The sequence below is a fragment of the Canis aureus genome, chromosome X (genome assembly GCF_053574225.1).
Source record: "Canis aureus isolate CA01 chromosome X, VMU_Caureus_v.1.0, whole genome shotgun sequence".
Taxonomy (NCBI): domain Eukaryota; kingdom Metazoa; phylum Chordata; class Mammalia; order Carnivora; family Canidae; genus Canis; species Canis aureus.
The window spans coordinates 92,365,910-92,382,274 of NC_135649.1; the positions used below are offsets into that span (position 1 = coordinate 92,365,910).

Consider the following 16,365-nt stretch of genomic DNA (forward strand, 5'->3'; position numbering starts at 1 on the left):
GGATGGGAGAAGATATTTGCAATGTCTTATGAAATAAAGTGCTAGTATCCAAAATCTAGAGAGAGCTTATCAAACTCAACACCCAAAAAAACAACAAATCCAGTCAAGAAATAGAAGACATGAACAGACATTTCTCCAACAAAACCATACAAATGGCCAACAGTCACATGAAAAAATGTTCAACATCACTTGGCATCAGGAAAACACAAATCAAAACCACAATGACATACCACCTCACACCAGTCAGAATGCCTAAAATGAACAACTCAGGAAAGGACAGATGCTGGTGAGAATGTGGAGAAAGGGAACCCTCTTACACTGTTGGTGGGAATGCAAACTGGTACAACTGCTCTGGAAAATGGTAGAAGTTCCTCAAAAATTTAAGTATAGAGCTACCCTATGATCCTGCAATAGCACAGCTCAGTATTTATCCAAAGGATACAAACATAGTGATTCAAAGGGGCACATAAACTCCAATGTTTATAGTTGCAATGCCCACAATAGCCAAACTATGAAAGAGCCCAGATAATCCATCAACAGATGAATGGATAAAGAAGAGGTGGGGTATGTGTGTGTGTATTGATATTGGAATATTACTCAGCCATCCAAGAGTGAAATCTTGCTATTTACAATGATGTGGATGGAACTATAGGGTATTATGCTAAATGAAATAAGTCAGAGAAAGACAAATACCATATGATTTCACTCATATGCGGAATTTAAGAAAGAAAATAGATGAACATAATGGAAAAGAAGGAAAATGAAATTAAGATAAAAAGAGAGGGTGGCAAACCATAAGAGACTCTTAACTACAAAGAACAAACTGAGGGATGCTGGAGGGAAAAGGGTTGGGGGATAGGGTAACTGGGTGATGGGCATTGAGGAGAGCATTTGTTGGGATGAGCACTGGGTGTTATATGTAGTTGATGAATCACTAAATCCTACTCATGGAACCAATACTACACTATATGTTAACTAACTTGAATTTATGTTATAAACAAACTAACAAATAACTAACTAATTTTAAAAAGTGAAAGAAGATACCACCCAGAGTAAGAATCTGACCAGCAGGAAAGATATAGATAGTTATGTCTGTCATATATTAGGGAATAGGAAGTTGTGGCAGGTCCTCATCAAAGCAATTTGGAAATCTAATGGATGATACCAGACTTAGGAGTTTTTCAATGTGAAAATAAAATAAAGGGGAAGGTAGCAGCCTAGACCTATAGGATAAGATCAGACTATCTTTTCCTAAAACACTGGGTATTTCCCATGATGCAAGGTCTTATATTTGGACTTCAAGAAGTAAGGCACTGATGTTTATAACTAGAGTTGATCATTTTCCTCTGCCTCCTTCTCATCCAAGGGTGAGTCAGTCCACAGCTATCTGGAATCATTTGTATGCCTGCATCAGAGAGTAAATGATATGACAAATATACAGAACATAAATTTATTTGTAGAATACAACACTGAGGTGTTATTCAAACATGTACTTTTCTCGTTAGATGAAATAAAGGAAAACCTAAACTGTTTTCTTTAGATACAGTTAGAAAACATCCTTACTGGGACACCCGGGTGGCTCAGAGGTTGAACATCTGCCTTCGGCTCAGGGTGTGATCCCGGAGTCCTGGGATTGAGTCCCACATCGGGCTCCCTGCATGGAGCCTGCTTCTCCTGCCTATATCTCTGTCTCTCTTTCTCTGTGTCTCTCATGAATAAATAAATAAGATCTTTAAAAGAAAAAAAGAAAGAAAACATCCTTATTAAGGAAATATTTAAAATCTAAGACTGATACATACATGACTACTATATATTTATTTAAAAATGTGAACTACTTTTTCATAACTTCAATATAAATAGCTCTCACCTATGCCTTCTCTTCAAATAAAAGAATAAAAGTAAATGAGAATGGCTCAAGTAACTAAATTACAGCCTTAAGCAAAATATGTAGTTGTAGAATATACTTCTTAATGTATCGTAGGATACTAAAATTGATGTTTCAATGCCAAAAATCTTTAAAGTGTAATCATGTACAAAAATTTGCTGAAAAACAGCAGACAATAAGGCCTGCAAATTAAGGATCACCTTCGAAAAATGTCTACTCCAATTATCTAATCAGTTCTCTCACATGTGTCTGATTTCACTGAAGGAGCCACTATTTAATGTTGCCAATATTTACATTTTTCTTTTAAGTAAACACAATTCTTTTTCTTAAGACCTACTTACTGAATACAGACAATGTACAAGGAGATCATGACAAGAAGTCTAATGCAAAAATGTCCATGGCAGATGCTCTTTGAGGTCAGAAGGCAGGCATAACTCTACTGGGTAGATATATTTGGGGGTAGGAAAGTAACCTGGCGGAGAACCTCTGAAAATTTTTGGGTTGGCCTTTTAAGGATTGTTAGGAGCTGGACAGGCAAAGATGGTGAGGAAAGACATCTTAGAAAAACAAAACATTGAGTGAGGGCTTCAAATTGAGTAAAGCAAGGGACATAAATAAGGTACAGTGAGCTTGGTCAATAGGGTCAGAGTATAAGATTCAAAATAGGAGGAGTGGAAAATGAAACTGGAAATGGGGACCAATAGCCATGCCATGGAGGCACTTACTGTTAAAATATTCAAACTATTTGGTAACATTCAAGATTTTGGACCACTACTTCATTACCTAGAAAAATGTATAAATACAACAGAATTGTGTGTAGGCTGAAGAGAAAACGGAGCGATAAGGGCCAGGTAAAAAAGCCACTTGCAAGAAACCAGATTAAGAAATAATGGGCAGCCCGGCTTAGTGGTTTAGCACCACCTTCAGCCTGGGGCATGATCCTGTCAACCCGGGATGGAGTCCCTGCATGGAGCCTGCTTCTTCCTCTGTCTCTGTCTGTCTCTCTCTCATGAATAAATAAATAAAATCTTAAAAAGAAAAGAAAGAATGAGGTCATACATTTGAATGGTGGCAAGAGGATTGGAAAGAAGGGGAAAGATATGGCTATTGGGTGATTTCTTTGGCCACTACACCCACCATGCACCTTATCCCTCAAACCAAATCTTACTGTTCACCATTTCTTTGATGCCGCTCTAATTCTGTACCTAATATTTCCTCTGCCTAGTGAACTCCTATTCCATCTGGATGTGACAGCCTCTAAAAACATCCCCCACATTCTACTACCCACTTCATTAGACAGAGGTGCTATAGACTTCCAGTATTTCAGCATTCCTCAATTACAGCAATTAATTAAACTGTATTATAATTTTTGGTATGCCTACCTAAAGAGGTCCATATATTATTATTATTATTTTGATCCAGTCTGTCTTGGTAAAGAACTTGGTAAGAATAGGATTCAGTAAGTGTGGAATCAATAAAAAGGCAGAATGGGAGGAACTTGAAGACTAACTGACTAGAAGCTGGGAAACCATGGACTGTGCCTTGAATTATGAAATAGCACCACAAACACAATATATAATTGTGAAATAAATACATTCACAGCAAAGTTTCTAATAAGACAGCACTTAAATATCCTTTCTAGCAAGAGAAACTATCTTTTGAAATGTGTAGAAAACTTCTATCTGTGCTCCCTTTTGGAGTAACATTTTTTGTTCTGAAAGAACCATCTAATTTCCCCTAATAGTTATATAGAAGTGGAGTAGTTAGACACATACTGTTTTTGGGAAGAGGGCATAGCCAGGTACTTTTTGGCTTGGCAAGGCACTAGCACATTGGTATCCAAAGTGTGTACCGAGGGCCCCTGGGTGCTGCAGCAAATTCATGGAGAATGTGCCAATATTTTATATTTCTGAAGGAAATGCATGGATATTCAACATCTGTTGACCACACAAATTACCAACTTAAAGTAGTTAATAGTTTTATTACTACACATTTCTATACTCATTTCCTTTGTGAAGCTGAATTTTCAGCTGTGATTTAAAAATTATGCTGTGTGAAAAATCAATATGGAACAAGAAATGGAGGTGGCAGTATCCAATCTGATTTCAAGGTTTGAGAAGTTGTGTAGTGCCCAACAGGCACCTATATCCTATGCACAGCTATTTAAGATTGAAATAAAAATATTTCTTTCTTTCAATTTAAGTATATTATATTTTCAAATGGCTACTAAGCTATCAGGATATAAATACTTATTAAGTTATTTGGACCTAATTACTTAATAAATAGAATTATTAGGTACTTCTTTTGGCCTATGGCTGCTATGAAAAAAATCACGGGGACACTTAAGAGTACCATAAACTCAGAAAGTAGGAGACGCCTGCCCACAGGTTCTGCAGAGAGATGGAATCTTGCCACTGCTCTCCCAAATCTATTTGGCACTTCAAGCTTAAATGGGCTGGGAAGTTCCTTCTCTGAGGAAGGAAATCAAGATCCTTTTGAAGGTTCAAAGTTACAGAAACCTGTCATATGGGTTACTGTAGCCCTCATAAGAGTTATAGGTAGCAAGAAAAGAATACTATGTAGTTCTCCTAGTCACATCACTCAGGTGTAGATTATACTAAGTTAGCTCTTCCTTAATTAGCCACTCTGGTTCTATAAGCTTGCCTGTAGAAGAGACCAGGAGTATAAAAACTGAAACAACAAGGTCATTAAGTAGTTGAAACACTGGGAAATCAGGCCTACTGTATTATGCAGTGGGCAGAGGTAAGGGAAATGCTAAATAGAAAGGTGCCCTTTTCTTTTCCCAGAACTGATGGAAATTATTACCAGCCCAGCTAGGCAACTTATTTAATTACGGTAGTGATTTCTTTAGTGTACTTGGAACTGTTCTGGGTACCAAAATGCCCGCTTTAGGTGCCCTGGTTTTGATATAAGACTATGTACTAGGAACAGTAGCAAGAATATCAAGAGTAACATAATGGGAACTTTGCATAATTAATCCAGCATTCTGTTATCTTTTCTTCAGTGCAAGAGTCAAGACCTACTCTTCTAGACCTAATATGCATTCCTACAGTTCTTGAATTACCCATGGGAACAGGGTTGGTCAGGGAAGGAAGAAAGACATTCTTGTATTACCAGGGACTGTGGTTGTTTGAGAAACAAATGTGATCTCACTGGTATCCCAAGGTCAGTGGTGCACATCAGTTCCACATTTAGAAAGTAAGAAAAAGTTGTTAGAGCAAACATCTATGTGAGAAAAGCAAAAACCCTAAGCTTGCTTTCTTCCATCTATAAGACTGGAATAATAGCACCAATCTCATAGTTTTAAATGAGTTAATATACATTATGTACTTTACTCAGGGCTTGGCAAAGAATGAATACTCAATAAATAGTAGTGTGACTTGTCATCATCATGATGGCAGTTATTACATAAAAGGAAAAACGAGATCTGCCAAACTGATAATAAAAATATCCTCAGAAAATACAGAACGAATAAGGATCAGGTTAACTTGCAGTGAGTCTGTGTGTTCAATTCTAGGGATGCCTGGGAGTTTGGTCTCCTTGCTGAAGTTTAGGATGAAATATACTAGCTTTATAAGGTGCTGTATTAAATCTGAAACTCCCCTGGAGGCACTCTGTACTAGTTTAGATTGTTTATTGAAAATGTATAGATTGATGGTTTGCGTCTGACTTAATTGATTATGCAGTCTATTTTCAGCTATATGACCAGTAGAATATCAAAGATTCTCAGTGAACTTGTGCCTTGGCTCCCCTGGAAACAAGGTTATCTTAGACATATCTCGGTGGGTCATAATTAGAAGACAAAGTGTGTCCTGTGCAACTAAAAATTGCCTTAGCCATTTTTGTCCTGCTGCACCATACCTTTAGCCACTATTAAAGCCTTATGAGAATTTCATAGGTTCTTTTAATTATCTAATGCTGGGGAGCAGCCACAATATACTTTGATGATTAATAAATATTTGGGAGATAAGAGATTTTAAGATTTCAGAAATTCTTTAAACTGTAAATTAAGGGGCAGCCCAGGTGGCTCAGTGGTTTAGCACCACCTTCAGCCCAGGGTGTGATCCTGGAGACACGGGATCGAGTCCCACGTCAGGCTCCCTGCATGGAGCCTGCTTCTCCTTCTGCCTGTGTCTCTGCCTCTCTCTCTCTCTCATGAATAAATAAATAAAATCTTTTTTAAAAAAATAAATAAAATGTAAATTAAGGTCTATTTCTGGTCCTTATAAGGATCTGATATTTGTAACAAAATCATAAGGAAGCATCCGATAACTTATATGCTTACTGTTATTAACTTAAAGCTTGATCAAATATTCTGTATTCTGACAGCCTATTATCATTAGAATTTTAACAATAGACCACAAAAAAAGATCTTAGGAAGGCTAGAATAAGAAATGAAAATTATACACGATATATATATATATATGTGTGTGTGTATATATATATACAGAGATATATATATATATATAAAGAGAATCAAGAGTAGGTACAAGAATACTGAATACTGATTCACTATTCTTTGCATAATTGCTGGATTAATTATGCAAAGATACTGAATAATTATTTTCTATTCATTTTTAGGTTATCTGATAGTTCAGGTAGCTATTCAATATTTTAACTGATCATTACGGATATTAATAGCAACATATCATTTATGCAGAAAATACTCAAATCTCATAAACTTAGAAACAAGAGATGACCAGGGTCTTGAATTACAATTTATCTTACGCTTTACCTACAGGAAGCCCCAGCTCCCTTAGACACATCAAGGATCAACTCATGCACCCCTCATCCACGAGCCTGGCTATGAAACTTGAATGCCTCACTGCACATTACAACTGAAAAGTAGAAGGGGCAGGGGTGGGCTGAATTACATCAACATACTGAGAAAACAAGAAGTGAAAGCTGATTAATCTGAAGGCAAAGGAAGAGAGACAGAAGGCCCTTTGAGGGTTATCTGGAATACGCTTTAAGTTCCCCCTTCCCCCTACTAACAACTCCCAAAGCTGTAGGCATCAGTGATTATGTTTATAATGATGAACCTGTCACAAAGAAAGGACCATATGATGTTCAGGATATTGTTTAGGAAGGAAGTAGATGATATCTGTTTTAGAACTGTTTCTATAAATATACTTTTTAAAAAGTTTTTTTTTTAAAGATTTTATTTATTTTACAGCAAGAAAGTGAGAGCACAAGCATGGGGAGTGGCAGGCAGAGGGAGACGGCGAAGCAGGCTCTCACTGATCAGGAAGTCCAAAAGCGGGAAAAGCGGTTGGGTGGCTGCCTTCCGCTCGGGTAGTGATCCCGGGATGCGGGACACGGGCTCCTGGGAAGAGTCTGCTTCTTCGTCTGCCTATGTCTCTGCCTCTCTCTCTCATATCACTCGTGAATAAATAAATAAATATTTAAAAAAAACAAAAAAATTGTGCAAACTAAAAAGATGCCATTTGGACAATCTTCCTATTTCTTGATAAGGTGGGAAAAAAATAAAGTATTTCCCAATTGTATTTCACCACTGTAACCTGTATGTAGAACTTAAAGGTTAATTTTTTCATAGGGGGTAGGTTTTATAATTCAGAATTTGTTGTATAGTGGTATTCATGTACCCAACCAAGATGTCACAAATGTACAACTTAGCTAGAATGGCATGTAGTATATATATGTTTTCATGGGAATTAGGGAGCTGAAGCCCATTTGAGAACTCCTATATTTAAAAAATTAATTTGAAATTACAGGACTAAACTAGTGAGAGTGGGTAGTCTCAGGGTTTGAGAGAAGAAATTATTATTAATATCTTTACTATCCTTGAGCTGCTGCTTAAGGACAATGTGGTGGTTATGATCATTACCTAACACTTAAAAAATCTTTGTGCTTCTAGAGGTATGTGACAAAATGCCAGATGATAACAGGTTTCCAGGAATAAGTGTGGAACAAATGCCAGAAACGGATTTCTGAGAAAACAACAGAGATAATGAAGGTCTAGAAAGTCAATATTCTTTAAAAACAAAACAAACATGGGTCTATCAGAGTGAGTCTTACTAACTCAATATGGTTTTCTTTAAAGCCAAATTTAATAACATATATTCAGATGTCCCTTGTCCAATGATTTTATGCCTAATAAGAAATAATGAGATACAAAGAAAAAGATATCTAATAGATAATGGAGGTCTAATAGATGGTCTCAAAAAAAAAAAAAAAAAGGCAGCCAAATTTGCTTTGAAGGAAATTTTACAATTTATAGCTCCTTCTTATTAAAGACTCTTTCATGAAATGGTAGGTGGCAGCAATCAAGTTACTAGTGAGCATAAGACTTGATTTAAAGATATGACACTCTAATACATGGTATTTATGGATGAGGGGGGTACACCTTACCCACAGGAAATACAGAATTAGCAAATGGTCTAACATATACAAAATTAAGCACACAATCAGGTAGAATCATCAAAACAAAAGAATTCCAAAACAGTATTTCTCCTGTCATTAGTGCCTCGATCATATCAGCGAGAGTATCATGTGTCTTAGTGTTTATAATTCTTAGAACCATAACAGTTTCATTTTAGTTTATGGACCCTATCTACACTGATTATAGTTCTGTCCCATATGGAAGAATATGGAAATAACTATAACTGATAATGGCCATTTGATGGGGAAAAAAAATAGCCAGTTGATGCTGAGTTGCAGAACTCAGCAAATATGAAATATGGGGATCCTTGGGTGGCGCAGCGGTTTGGCGCCTGCCTCTGGCCCAGGGCGCGATCCTGGAGACCCGGGATCGAATCCCACGTCAGGCTCCCGGTGCGTGGAGCCTGCTTCTCCCTCTGCCTGTGTCTCTGCGCGCCTCTCTCTCTGTGACTATCATAAATAAATAAAAATTTAAAAAAATATATGAAATATGGTTTTAAATACCTAACTCAAAAAAAAAATACCTAACTCTATGTTATAGTGAATGCTTTATGACTTGTCAACATAGATAGTGTGATATTACCTATGTGATAGTTAGCTGTAATCTAGACTCTAGGAGTAGATAATTGTCCTAATAGAACATGTTCTACAGTTAATAAAAAAGCTACATTCCAGAGGTGGCTATTCAGATAGTATTCAAAGAGAGCACTTGGCTACCTTTTTTTCCTGCCACCAAGAGCAGAGCATAACAGGTTTAAGAAATGGAGTCTCGGGGATCCCTGGGTGGCTCAGGGGTTTAGCGCTTGCCTTTGGCCAAGGGCATGATCCTGGAGTCCCGGGATCGAGTCCCACGTCGGGCTCCCGACATGGAGCCTGCTTCTCCCTCCTCCTATGTCTCTGCCTCTCTCTCTCTCTCTATGTCTATCATAAATAAATAAATAAATAAATAAATAAATAAATAAATAAATAAATAAATAAATCTTAAAAAAAAAAAAAAAGAAAGAAAAGAAATGGAGTCTCTCTGACAAATCTGTGCCTTTGTTAATTAGCACATGGACTTCAGAAATGACTTTTCAGGGCACCTGGGTGGCTCAGTGGTTGAGTGTCTGCTTTTGGCTTATGTCATGATCCCGGGGTCCTGGGATAGAGTCCCGCATCGGGCTCCCTACATGGAGCCTGCTTCTCCCTCTGCCTATGTCTCTGCCTCTCTCTCTTTCTCCTCTCTCTGTCTCTCATGAATAAATATTTTTTTAAAAAAGAAAAAAAAAAAAGAACCAGGGCTATACCTTGGTTTCCAGAATTATATCATGCTCTCCTTTAGACTCAAATTACTTCTACGCAAAACATCATAATAGGTGAATTATGGATTGTCTCTAAAGATTTACTTTCCTTTATTTTAAATCAGTGGTTCTCAGCCCCAGGGCAATTTTGCGCCCCTAGGAAACATATTAGCAATGTTTGGATATGTTTTTGGTTGTCACAACTTGGAAAGGAAGGAACTACTAGCATCTAGTGTGGAGAAGACAATGATGTTGCTAAACATCTTAGAACACACAGGACAGCACCCCCACACACATACAGAGAATTATTCAGTCCAAAACGTTAACTGTCACTCCTAGATACACATCTCAAAGAACTGAAGACAGATATTCAAACAAAAACTAGTATAAAAATGTTCACAGCAGCATTACTTACCAAAGGGCGGAAACGACCCAAATGTCCATTAACTGATGAACAGATCATCAAAATGTGGTATATTTATACAGTGGAATATTATTCAGCCATAAAAGGGATAAGGTACTAATACTAGTACAACATGGATAAGCCTTAAAAAAATGAAAAAAGCCAGACACAAAAGGTCATATACTGTATTAGTCCCTTGGTATGAAATATCCAGAATAGGTAAATCCATAGAGAAAGGGAGAGGGAGGAATGGAGACCGACTGCTTCGTAAGTCTGGGGTCTCCTCTGGAGGTGATGAAAATTTTTGGAAATAGATAGTTGCATAAAATTGTCAATGTACTGTCACTGAGTTGTACACTTTAAAATGGTGAATTCTATGTTATGGGAATTTTGCCTCAAATGAAAAAAATGTCAACGGTGCAAACCTAATTTATGTACCAAAGGTTATTTTCTTGTTAAATAGATAAAAGGCAGAGAGGATTGGGATCCCTGGGTGGCGCAGCGGTTTGGTGCCTGCCTTTGGCCCAGGGCGCGATCCCGGAGACCCGGGATCGAATCCCACATCGGGCTCCCGGTGCATGGAGCCTGCTTCTCCCTCTGCCTGTGTCTCTGCCTCTCTCTCTCTCTCTCTCTGTGACTATCATAAATTAAAAAAAAAAAAAAATTAAAAAAAAAAGGCAGAGAGGATTATATCAAAGACAAAAAGCATCAAGCACTATAATGAGGGTTTTTTTTTTTTTTTTTTTTTTTTTTTAAAGTAGCTTGACCCTTAAAAAGTTACCTCATTTTCCTAGTGGAAAAGACTTGCCAGGAAAAAATAATGGCTGCTGTCAACCCCAAGCAGATTTGTATTACTGTTATAAAATTATGAAGATGAAGGTTTACGATAAATTGGTGACATCTAAACTGCAGAGGCATGAATATGCTACTGTAATAAAGAGACTCTGAAATTTAATACAGGCCAAAAAATGAAATAATTAATTGGCTTTAAATGTGTGCCTTTACTTGAACTATAAACCAGGGAGCTGTCTAATAAAATTAGACACTACATTAAGAGACAGTCACTTTACAAGGCTTGTCAGTTTGAATGTTCATTCCCTGTTTGAAAATATAGAGCTGTATGCTCAAAGTTAAAGTTTAGGATTGGCCTCAACTGAGCAGTAGTTCAGCAGTGAATCAAAGAGCTTAGAGATTTACTGTGGTAGCTCTAAACCATCGTTCCTTCCACTAAGTCTTGATAAGTGGGGGAACATGTTTGTGTTTCTCGGGATAAAGGAGCCAAGTATATCCAGGGACTCAAAGAAATTATGCTGGCACAATGTTGCTGTTTTTTTAAAGCACAACAATATTTTCGTGGCTACCAGAACATCAAGGACATTTCATTAGGTATTACAAAACGAAGATGGAAACTCACTTTTCAGATTCAGATCTTAAGAAACCCAGGTTTTCTTCTAGGCTAGGTAAAAGATATTTCCAAAGACTAAATACTGGAAGAGGAGAAACAAAATATGCTAAGCTACATTATTTGAATTATTCTCCACAAATAAGACCTGTCTACTTGCCATCATTCATCTATTCCCAATATTGTTTTCTATACAATGAAGCAAAATTAATCATTTTTTAAAAAGATTTTATTTATTCATGAGAGACAGAGAGAGAGAGGCAGAGACATAGGCAGAGGGAGAAGCAGGCTCCATGCAAGGAGCCCGATGTGGGACTCGATCCTGGGACCCCAGGATCATGCCCTAAGACAAAGGCAGACGCTCAAACACTGAACCACCCAGGCGTCCTGCAAAATTAATCCTTTTGAAGATTCATGGCTAAATATTATTCCCATTTTGTAAAACAGGTGTAGGAGCATCTTGTGGATAGCTATTATTGAGACAACACAATAAATTTCCTCCAGGAGCTCTGTTCTTAAGGTAAAGACAGTGAAATTAGCAATCAATAACTATATATTTGGCTAATAAATATCATGAATTGCTGCTCTAGCACTTAGAACATGCAGTGTGTTCTGATATAAAAAAATTCACGTGGAAAACAGGTACAACCTAAAAATCAAATCCTACTCAAACTTTGTAACAAAACAGGGGCACCTGAGTGGCTAAATTGGTTGGGTGACCAACTCTTTCTTGGTTTCAGCTTGGGTCATGATCTCCGGGTTGCGAGATTGAGCCCTGCATTGGGGTCTGTGCTCAGGGGAAAGTCTGCTTGGATTCTCTCTCTTCCTTCTCCCTCTGCCCCTCCCCACCCCACACTCTTCTCACTCACTCTCTCTCTAAAATAAATCTTAAAAGAAAAAAAAAAAAACATTGTAACAAAACAGTAACTCCCAAAATCTTCAGCAAGAAAAATCCCAAGAAATTGCTTTGTGGAGTATTGAGACTTTTGTCATTTTGTCATGAATATACCAGTTGCTCAGAGGGTGGGGGGATGAAAAGATAGAATAAAGTTGTAATTTCCATCTGAAGGTGATAAATACTCTAGTATTATGTTTATAATATTTTGTGAGCCTATATATATATATATATATATATATATACACACATTTATAAAATAACATTCTCTTCTGTGTAAAAATATTAATTCTCCACTAAAATCTTATACATGATTTTATTTCTACATGCTGTTCCTTTTTTTAATAGCATCTCCCCTGTTGTCTCCTACTATACTGGTGTTCAATAATGCATTCCATTCTTCCTGTTAAGAAAAACCACAAAGACAAAAACCTATCAATCAGTAAGTGGTGTTTTAGACCCCTTACTTTAGGTACCCTGCACTGTGGGTTGTGTCTCCCACTGCTCAGAAGACATATTTGAGGCATTCCATATCTGATACATGTGTTTTAGCTGTTAACATAAATGGTGATTAACAGTGAGCCAATTCCTTTTGTCCATGGGGGACTGTCCAGTCCCCCATGTTGCAAGAAGTATATGAACATCATTGTAAGTCTTAGAAAGTATTTTCTTCCATACCTATCAAATCAACAGATAGCTCCTAAGCTTTTAATTGACTTTATACACTACTAATGACTTGGGAAATCAGAACATGATCTGTTGGAAGAAAGGAAAAAACTGCATAGGACATAAGGAAACCTAGGTTTGCATTATGGTTCTCCATTTTATAGGCTATGGAGTTTAGATAAGAAATTCTCTCATGAGGGGATCCCTGGGTGGCTCAGCAGTTTGGCACCTGCCTTCGGCCCAGGGCGTGATCCTGGAGTCCTGGGATCGAGTCCCACGTCGGGCTCCCAGCATGGAGCCTGCTTCTCCTTCTGCCTGTGTCTCTGCCCCTCTCTCTCTCTATGTCTATCATAAATAAATAAATAAATCTTTAAAAAAAAAAAAAAAGAAAGAAAAATTCTCTCATGACCCTCAGTTTTATAATATACAGAATGAAGATAATATCTCTATTTACATCATAGGGTTCTCTTATAACTCAAATAAGATAATGTATGAGAAAGGTCTAAGTTATGAAGTATTCCACAGATAATCGTTGATATCAAAATAATTATATATTTTTATATAAATTGATTTTTTATTGGTGTTCAATTTGCCAACATATAGAATAACACCCAGTACTCATCCCATCAAGTGCCCTCCTCAGTGCCCATATAATTATATATTCTTAAAAGTCCTAAATAGAAAGCTGTAGCTCAGAACTCAAATATATGTAGTAAGTGAGATTTCAATGATACATAAAATGAACACTGATGGTGGTCTAATAAAAAATTAAATACACAAGTGTGAAAAAGATACACAAGTGTGTTCTCATCCTCTCACCAACATTTTTAAGACTTGGCTTATAATTTTTTCATGTCACATAAAAGAATGATTCATCTAATACATATTAATAAATAATTTCTTCATCCAGTATCAAAGAATATACTAAAAGAAATTCACACCAATATTAATTTTAACTTTTTACTTACACTGCATGGTTTTCCAGCTGTGTTTTGTTTTCATGCCTCCTCATTAATGAGGCTAATGCCATGTCTTTGTGATATTTTCCTCTGCTGTCCCTTTGTATGACACATTGAGCTATGTTTGTGAGAATCTTTGCCAAATCCAGTAAAAACTTCATTGTACGATGCCAGAAGAGAAAAAAATTACTGCATAGTAACATCTTTTTTTCCCTACTAACAGTGATAGCAATTAGCAAGTGAAATCAAGCAAGCTAAGTAAAGCAGAGAGAGTAAAAGATAGAGTCTTTGAGATTCAGGATGTTAAGGATGCTTTTAAAGTGGTCAACACAAAGAGTCAAAATGCTATTATAAGCTTCCATGTGTTTGTAAAGTAGCATTTTTTGGAGTAATTTCCTTTATTTTTTTTAATTTTTATTTATTTATGATAGTCACACAGAGAGAAAGAGAGAGAGAGGCAGAGACACAGGCAGAGGGAGAAGCAGGCTCCATGCACTGGGAGCCCGATGTGGGATTTGATCCCGGGTCTCCAGGATCGCGCCCTGGGCCAAAGGCAGGCGCCAAACCGCTGCGCCACCCAGGGATCCCTGGAGTAATTTCCTTATCACATCTCTGGATTGGAAATATGCCCATCCTCACAGATAACATTACCATGCCCTATCCTGTAACAAGAACTCCGATTATTTGCCTAACCATTTTTTTTTTTTTTAAGATTTATTCATGCATGAGACACACAGAGAGAGAGGCAGAGACATAGACAGAGGGAGAAGCAGGCTCCCTGTGGGGAGCCCAATGCGGGACTCTATCCCAGGACCCTGGGATCACGACCTGGGCCAAATTGACCATTTAAACAAAGACTTGCTGAAGCACCTTTTAGTATATGTGCTGCCAAAGCGAGCACGGTGAAGCACCTTTTAAAGTAAGCTCCTAATGATCTCCTTGCTAATGACCTGATGATCATTCTGAAAAGGAAGAGAGGAAACAATAAGGAATGTATTGCTCTCCATGCAGCTTCTAGGTGTGGTCATGATGAAATCCAACAATCCAAACATTCTCCAAATCCACCTGAAGCTTGAGTTTAGGTGAGGACCAAGCCACAGAGTGTTGCTCTGGAAACTTCTGTTTACAGTTGCTTTGGTTAGGACTTGGAATGGATTAGTCCCAGAACGTTCACCAGTTGTTTTCAAATTTACTTTTTTTTTTTTTTTTTTACATTTCTAAACTATCAGGAGATTGGTGTATTTTGTGGATGTTGGGAAAGAACCAGAATCCCTGGGGCTAATCAATCCCCAAGGAAATCACTGGAAAAAACAAGCAAAGTTTGACTCAACAAGATTCAGGAAGAAATTTTCCATGATTGATCCATAATCCTTGGTGCTGCCTACCAGGGACCATACTAAGGTGCAGCAAGCAAAGTACCTAGAGCATGAAACATAAAGAGGCAACTCTTTGTCACTTGCACAACCCTAGTCCCAGCCCTGTGGCCTACAGAAACATCTGATCAAATATCTTCATTTTAACTGTTAAAAGAACCAATGGGGACGCCAGGGTGGCTCAATCAGCTAAGCAGCTGACTCTTGGCTCAGGTCTGATTTCAGGGTCATAGACTGAACCCCACATCAGGCTCTGGACTCAGTACAGGTCTACTTAGGATTCTCTCTCTCCTTTTCCCTCTGCCCTTCGTCCTGCTTGTACATGGATGCTGTCTCTCTCTCTCAAATCAGTAAAGCTTTTTTTTTTTTTAAAAAAAAGAATGAGTGAGAATAAACTTCTTCAATAAGGACAGCAATGAGCAAATTCTACTACTCTCTTCTACATACTTTAGAGTCCTCAACATACTTTTATATATATCATTACATTATGCCAACCATAATTCCCCGAGGCTACAAGTGCAGAGACAAGTGCACTTGAGAGATGGACAAGCAAATGTAGGGGAACTCTAGGATTTGATCAAGGTTGTAGAAGTAGAATTTGAATTCAGGCCTCTGACTATGTCCACTATACTACACTAAGTCCCCTTCTGAGGTCCTTTATGCATCTGGTTTTACTGTCTATTTTTTTTTTAATTTTCTTTTTAAATTTTTATTTATTTATGATAGTCAGAGAGAGAGAGAGGCGCAGAGACACAGGCAGAGGGAGAAGCAGGCTCCATGCACCGGGAGCCCGACGTGGGATTCGATCCCGGGTCTCCAGGATCGTGCCCTGGGCCAAAGGCAGGCGCCAAACCGCTGCGGCACCCAGGGATCCCTTTACTGTCTATTTTGATTAGGATTATTTATGAAGTCACTAGTGGCTGGTTAATATTAACAACAAAATGACCTTGAATTTGTCTATTGTCTACTGCCCATAAATAGCTTTATGAGAAAGAAAAAAAAAACAAAGAAATTCATCCAATGGTTCTTAATGCCAGGCTTTAACATTTTAGGGGAAATCAAAACCATCTAATAATTCA

The 16,365-nt window shown here is 37.7% G+C and overlaps 1 protein-coding gene across 4 annotated transcripts in view; it reads right to left on the reverse strand.

The window, feature by feature from the left end:
* Nucleotides 1–16,365, reverse strand: part of PRRG1 (proline rich and Gla domain 1) — a 273,316-nt gene that overhangs the window by 67,227 nt on the left and 189,724 nt on the right. The window lies entirely within an intron of this gene.